The following is a 7,546-nucleotide window of genomic DNA, read 5'->3' on the forward strand; positions in this document are numbered from 1 at the left end:
TCGTGAGCTTGTAGATCAGCTATATTTGGCCAAGTATAAATCAGGCATTAGGACGCCATCGAGGCCTGCATGCCAACATAAACTTTATTCGACTAGATCAACTGTAGATTTTAGATATCTGTTATCAAAGAAATAAATAAATATATTACATGTAAGTATAATTGTATATGTAAGGATGCTGATTTATATATCTCTCGAACCGATCTTTCAGAATCCCAAACTGTTTACAGTTGACCACGGTCCACACGAGTAACATATTTATTCACCAGAGAAATTGAATACCTTGAACGTGAAGAATAGTGACAAAGTCAGTCATTTGCAATTGTTAACGTGCTTTAATTGCAGGCAGTTTAGCATAGCCAAGTCCATTGAGCATAATTATACTAAAAAACGAATCAAACAAAATGCAGTAAATAAACAAAGTATGAGAACAAATGCAGTAAAATACATATGATTACGATAATTTGGATGGAACCCAGAGCAAACATTCTTGCTATCATTTCTGACTCCACCAATAACACTAGCCTGTTTCCACAAAAAATAATAATAATCACTCCTAGGTTATTCATTATTCCCCCAAATCGAACTTGTGACTTAATTGTCCCTCATGACTTATTTTCACACCATCCAATGTTCAGGTCAATTTCCATTATGTTAAAGCATTTGTATAAAAGATTGACCAACACATATAAATGCTTGGACATTTAACCCATTCTCTTTCATTTACTCTCAATTAATTTGTATTCATTTCAAATCAACGGAAAGTCAAATTCAACAATCCTGCCCCGAAGCAATATTAACCATCAGAGGCGTTTCAACGCTGTTGAATCTTGCCTGATCAGTGCATGGTCACACTACAGCCAAACTGTTACAAGGCACTCTCATATTTTCTTAATCCTATTGATGGCTCCGCCCACAGCGTTGCCTACTGCCACTCCTGCCGCTCCACCTAACGGTCCCCCCACCACACAGCCTGCTATTCCCGCCACCGCGGGAGCCACTTGCTCCATGGTCGTGTTGGCGTAGTAGTAGGCCGACTTTGCCCCTTCGTGATCTCCGCAAATGTCTTTAGCCACGCCTATGACGTGGCCGACGCCTGGGATGCCTTCGAAGAACCTCGACATGATGTCTACACCTTCTGGTCTGCTCGACAAGCTGCAAAGCACAGATGAGGATGATGATGAGGAGGAGGATGTGTGACTATGTACGTATACTACTAATTATAATAATTAGGGATGCACCGAAAGGGAAATTCTTGGCCGAAACCGAATACCGAATATAGGAAACAGTTGGCCGAAAACCGAATACCGAATATCCGAATATGATTAATATTTTTGCCTACCATTGCTGTCATGGCCGTACCTTAAAACGACGTGATTTATGGCAAAATAACTTAACTTAACTTAAATAATAATCACTATTATGGGTCCATAAAACATTTATTCAGCTCTTTTGAATGCATTAATTGCATACACTATTCTGTGATATATTTTCTGCATTTATAGCCATTTTCTGCCGAATATTTTCTGCGGCCGAATATTCGGTGCATCACTAATAATAATGCATTTTTTATTTATAAAGCACTTTAAAGCACTACATTCTTTCAAATCTGAGAGTGCTACAATGAACACTTTCACAGGTGTTACCGATAGCCTATATAATGCTAATGAAGGCTCTGTTCCATTCTGGTCAAACAGAGTCAGTGTGCTGATATTGTGCATGTCGGCTTGCACTGGACACACTCTGCTACACACAGTGGGACTCACACAGTGACCTTCATGGGTTCCAAATGGCCCCGGGTATACGGGTAACTCTGAGAGTGTACAAATGGGGCCAAATGGACCATAGTTGATCATTTATTTATCCATTTATTTAGTTTATCATTTATACAGTTATCTTGCACACTCTCAGAGTTATGGGGGTCCTTAGAATGTAAAGGTTTGAGAACCACATTATGCTGCACACTAAATGGAATGGTCAGAGCCTTAATTAGTATCATCGGTAACACCTGTGATGGAAGTAGGAAGTTATTCTGTTTGCCATTGCCTGGCCCTGCATCTCAAATGGTCAAAAACATATTTGATTAAGGAATATAAGAATGCCTTTTGTATTCTTTCTGTATAGGCTATCAGCAAGTCATTACGGAGGGATTTTCAGATTTTCAGATAAATAAATAAAAAAGCCTCTTATCAACTATAACGGTTTAATCCATCAATTAAGTTATGAACAATCAATTCATCATGAATTAACCGATAATTAGCATATCCCCCAAAGCCTTTAGAAGTGTATTTTTAATACACCCCATAATACACCCGATTGACCACAAAGTTCACAAAGCTGCATACCTGTTACAAAGGTGACGTATGTCAGTGTTAAAGTCAGAGCTATATCGAGTCAAGCACCTCCAAACCGTCCTGTTGTGAGACAGAGACAAGATACAACATGTGGTTACCAGACTCACACAGAGATGTGTGCAGTGCACGTGTGAACAGTGCACACACTTGTAATATCATTCCTGGAGGCAGACACCAATTTAGACCCATCTCACCAATATATACCAGTTCAAGTTAAACATCCTGCTAAATAAGTTGTTAGTTAGATAAATAGTCGCTAAATAGATCTGATATGATCAGGTTGTGCTGATATCTGCATGTCTTTCTGTTTCCGACATATTTTGAATAATTATTTCAAAATATTTTTTTTTAAATTAAAATAAATCAAAGAAATTACATAAATAAATAAATAAAAAAAGATCGAAAAATATCGGCTATTTACACTATAGTTTGGGTTGCAGGGAGATATAAAATGTATTTTTTTTTACTCTCGAGCCACTGATATATATTACTAATATAACCCTGTACTTTGGTTTGCTGTCAGTTTATGCCATCTTAAATGATCATAAGTGAAAGACGGTACATGTGGATGCAGCATACCTGAGTTCTAGAGAGATGGTGAGTGAGTGTCCGTCAGCAGGAGAGTGGTGTTATGGTGATGTTTCTACCCTGTATATATACAGGATGTCCTCCCTCTTCACAAACCGTCCAACCCACTGGACTGAATTAAGGTCATGTGATTTCAGGGAACCAGACGGTTTTCTCATCAACGGTTTAGTAGTCTTTCATATTAACTTATTAATACGCACGCGCACACACGCACGCGCGCACGCACGCGCGCACACACACACACACACACACACACACACACACACACACACACACACACACACACACACACACTTTGAGGCATTTTTAAACAAAACTTGTTTTTGAAGATATAAAAAATACTTCTATTATATTTCTATTGCTATACTTTTACTTCAAGTCAGAGTACTTCTTCCACCACAGCTTTTAGGTAAGAAACTTGCGCACACAGCACCTTTAAGCGTCGCAGTGGCCTGGACCAACATTTAACAATTGTATTCATTGTCCACACCCAGGGAAAGCATACAGGGACACAAATATTGGGCAGCAGAGGTGGCACACTTTGCCAGCATTTCTACACACACATTTGAATTATTTTTATTTGGATCTGCACAAGAGGCGAAATACAATAGACCCAAACACTGATCAGAATTATAGGTTATACATTATATGGTCCAACCAGATATAGCTGCTGCACATGCTTAACACACAGAAGAAAAAAATAAATATATAGCACATTGTTGACATACTATTACTTGACACTACTAGACAGGATGTTTGTTTTGGGTTTTTTAACCCATTCTGACCTGAGATCAGATTCTAAAAATGTCTTCTACATCCTGACAGTTTTTTCGATTTTTCAAAAATAGCAGACCTACAAGCTCGTAGCGCGCCACTCGGTGGCGCGCTATGAGCTTGTAGATCTGCTATTTTTCAATAGCTAAAGCATAACAATGCTTAGACCAAAAGGGGTGCCCGCCCAGAATGGGTTAAGCCACCTAGGGATAAATGAAACAACGCCTTCTCCAGACAGACAGACTGCCCATAGTAGCTGAGACAGAACAGTATTTAGCCAGCTTTTTTGCATTTGTTTTTAGCAATCCACCCAATTGCAAACCCCTGAGCACAAGTTTATGGACATGGCCCAGACTTCCAAATACAAGGACAATAAGTTGACAGTTATATCCCAAGGCCATAATACGTTCCACCGGAAGCTGATATTTCATAAGTTTGGATGTAAAACAAGTGTCCATATACAAATCAAATGGGCAGCCTATTTCAAATATAGTGACAGTTTTTCTGATTTCATTGATGAACACAATATCTGGGGTATTTTGTAGTGAATTGACATGCGTGTCATTGTGATCAAACCAGTCTGTTTTTACAGTGCTGTGTTCATACATTCTTGTTGTCCTGTCCTGTAGGCTACTCCTCTGATCTTGTCCACCAGACGGTCATGTCTGGCAATGTACAGTCCTTTATAGTGGCTGAAACCATTTAAGATGTGTGCGACTGTTTCTTTGTCATGTGGTACTGGATGTAGGATGCAGTGTGGGTCGTGTGCTGATGGGTACCAGGTTGCCAAGTTGAACTTGGTCGGCAACACCTGTAAACAGGCTTTAATAGTGAAAATGAGAATGTCCTCACCTATGGTGTTATTTGACAGTAGAGTGTGATAATGAGTGGTTTGCAAAGGGAAGAAGAGCCAGTTTTCCCTGCAGCCTCAGACTGGTCCAGTGTTGTGCACTTTCTGATCGCTTCATTCCTATAGAATGGTGGCTCTTGCGGTCGCGGATTTGATTGACAGTTCATGGTGCGCACCGTCCTGCTCGTATAGGTCGCACATGCACGGACACGTGGATCTATGATGATGCTGTTGTTGAGCGCAGCAGTTGTTGTATCACACACACACACACACACACACACACACACACACACACACACACACACACACACACACACACACACACACTCACGCGCGCACACACACAGCTTCACAACAGTCAGCCCATTTCTCAGAAATGGGCTGACTGTTGTCAAGCTGAAAGTGAAAGTTTTTATCCTTCATTGGTTTGTTCTGGGTCAGGCACTGACCAGATAACAGGGTTTTATTAGCCTGGCTTTGGCCATGTAGGCTACTGATAACGTGGATTCACTCACGCTTCCTCCACGCTTCAGTCTGGACTTTGTCCCATGTAGGCAGCTGGAAAAGTGGCCCTAATTATAGTTCAGATCTGAGGACGATTTTCTGAAAACCCCTATGTTTCTATGTCTGTGGTTCTCAAACTATTCCATGTCAAGGACCCCCAAAAATATATGTAATTGGCCGCCGACCCCCATCTGAAAATATGTTGTTCCAGGGACCCCCCCCCCCCCCCACAAGCAAAGATTTGAGTTAAAAAACGTTTGCTCTGATTCAAAGATTTGCACCACATTTGTATGATTTGTATATGAGCTTGTAGATCTGATATTTTTCAATAGCAACATAATGCTTATTGCTTAAAAGGGAGTTCCCGTCCAGAATGGGTTCACTTCACTCAATTCACTCAATCTTTAAAAAATGACACACACACACACACACACACACACACACACACACACACACCATAGCGGGCGCCCCTGTATAACGTTAACCTCTGTTGTACTTTCACAATTAGATCTGATAATCTGATATCATCATGATGTGTGACTGAGTGGCATAATTTACTCCCCTGTTTTATTACCGTTAGTTGTGTAAAGAGATAAGAAATGTGGGTGGATGATTTCCATGAAACCATGTGGTTTCAAGAGAATAACCGTCCGATACACAGCTCAGCATATTTCCTGTCAGTAGGCTGGGGTGCAAAACCCACACTCAACTGTACTGCATGCCATACAGCAGTGCATATAGCTACATTCACATTTACCATTGTAATAATAATGAAAATATTGAAAACACAATTTCTTCCTCAGCATAATTTCTATACTGTAGCTAGCCTTTAGTTTTAGCCTGTGCTATAGCTACAGGCTACTTTGGTTAATGCTAGCTCATACTATTGGGACGTAGTACTTTGGCCAATTATCCCACATGACTATCCATATAAAACACTTTAGGATCCTTCATGACATGTTTAACTTTTTTGCTTACCTTCAACATATCAATACCACAAGAGAGCAATCAGTGCAGCTCATGCTCTTCTGCAATATGCTTAGTCTTATAACTAACAAGCTATACCAAGTCTCAACAATTAAGACACACCTGCTACTCTGCCCCCTATAGTGGCAGTATAGTATATAACTAATAAAATAAAATAAACAAATTATAACAGTGGTGTATTATATTCCAATATCTAACTTTAGTTCCCCACATATGTACTGCATTGTCTCATTTGTGTGAAATATTATATATTGTCCTATTATATGAATTTGGTTTTTTAACATAACATAGGTATAGGCACCAACATCACCATTCTAGGTTCAACATTTTGGAAATTTGGCAAAAATATATATTTTTTTAATTTGTAGACTTGCCACTCGAACTTAAATTGTTCTATAGGTCATTATCTACACATTAGAAGTGAAAGTTAAACTTTTGTTGAGTTGTAAATGACGGTGTACTACTAGTTTTTAGCTCGTTTTTCCTGCTATTTTTGTGGATATACACCAATACTGGGTGGAAACCAATATTATATGTGTAATAAGGTTTAAGTACCAACTGCTACTCCTGATTGTGAATCCATACATATCTCATATGTTCAGATTGGATAATTTAATCAAAAGTTACAACAGTTTACATATTTTGGTAGGGCTGATGGGGGTTGGCACCTGACTACGCCCCCTAGAGGCCAGTTATTTTATTTTGGTGATTGCCACTCGAACCAAAATGGTTCTATAGACCTTCACCTTCAAATTTGTAGGACTGAAAGTGAAACTTTTACATGAGTTGTAAATGACAACTAAATGTAACATGGAGACGGAACCTCACTATGACAACAAGCCCACAGAAAAATGCCATTCAACACGCTACTTACACACACTACAACTCGCTTGATTGATTGATTGATTGATTGAAATATTTATTAACAGTTTGCAGAATTACAGTACATTTCAAGCACAAACTCAATACAAAGACTGTTAACTGTGAGTGGACGACCCAATTAAGCATTACACTTGTTTACAACAGGGTCCACCATGTTCAATTCATCAAAACATTTAGAGACGTATACAAATAGACACTTCTATAATAGTTAAAGAGCAGAACAGAAATTCATCACAAAGGAAGCAAAAAGGGAAAAGAAACATATACAGTGAGGGGAAAATTCAGGGATTCAGATTTTACAGGGGCCAGTTTCGAATTGCAGCCGTCCGTAGGTGCCCTTTGAGAGCGGTTTTGAAGGAGTCAAGGGATTCACATGTCTTGGTAGGGCGTTCCACATTTTGGTGGCATAGGAGCGAAAATAATTTAGTCCCTTGTTTGTGCCGAATCTGGGTTGTACATGGTTTGTTGCACTCCCTCTGGTGTTGTGGGTGTGGACTTTGTTAACATTAAGGAAGTATTTAGACAGGTACATGGGTATCTTGGTGGTGTATCGAATCTTGTGGACCAGACCCATTGCAAGATGCTGTACTCTGTCGTCGACCCTAAG

General features: G+C 39.6%; 1 long non-coding RNA gene across 1 annotated transcript; it reads right to left on the reverse strand.

The window, feature by feature from the left end:
• Nucleotides 1-311: 311 nt before the first annotated feature.
• Nucleotides 312-3,000, reverse strand: LOC308310157. Its single transcript, XR_013963465.1, has 3 exons — nt 2,934-3,000; nt 2,346-2,414; nt 312-1,155 (listed from the first exon to the last, which is right to left on the reverse strand). It is a non-coding gene; the product is annotated as an uncharacterized lncRNA (long non-coding RNA).
• Nucleotides 3,001-7,546: the final 4,546 nt, after the last annotated feature.

Source organism: Protomyctophum bolini (assembly GCF_963924005.1).
Source record: "Protomyctophum bolini genome assembly, chromosome: 22".
NCBI lineage: Eukaryota > Metazoa > Chordata > Actinopteri > Myctophiformes > Myctophidae > Protomyctophum > Protomyctophum bolini.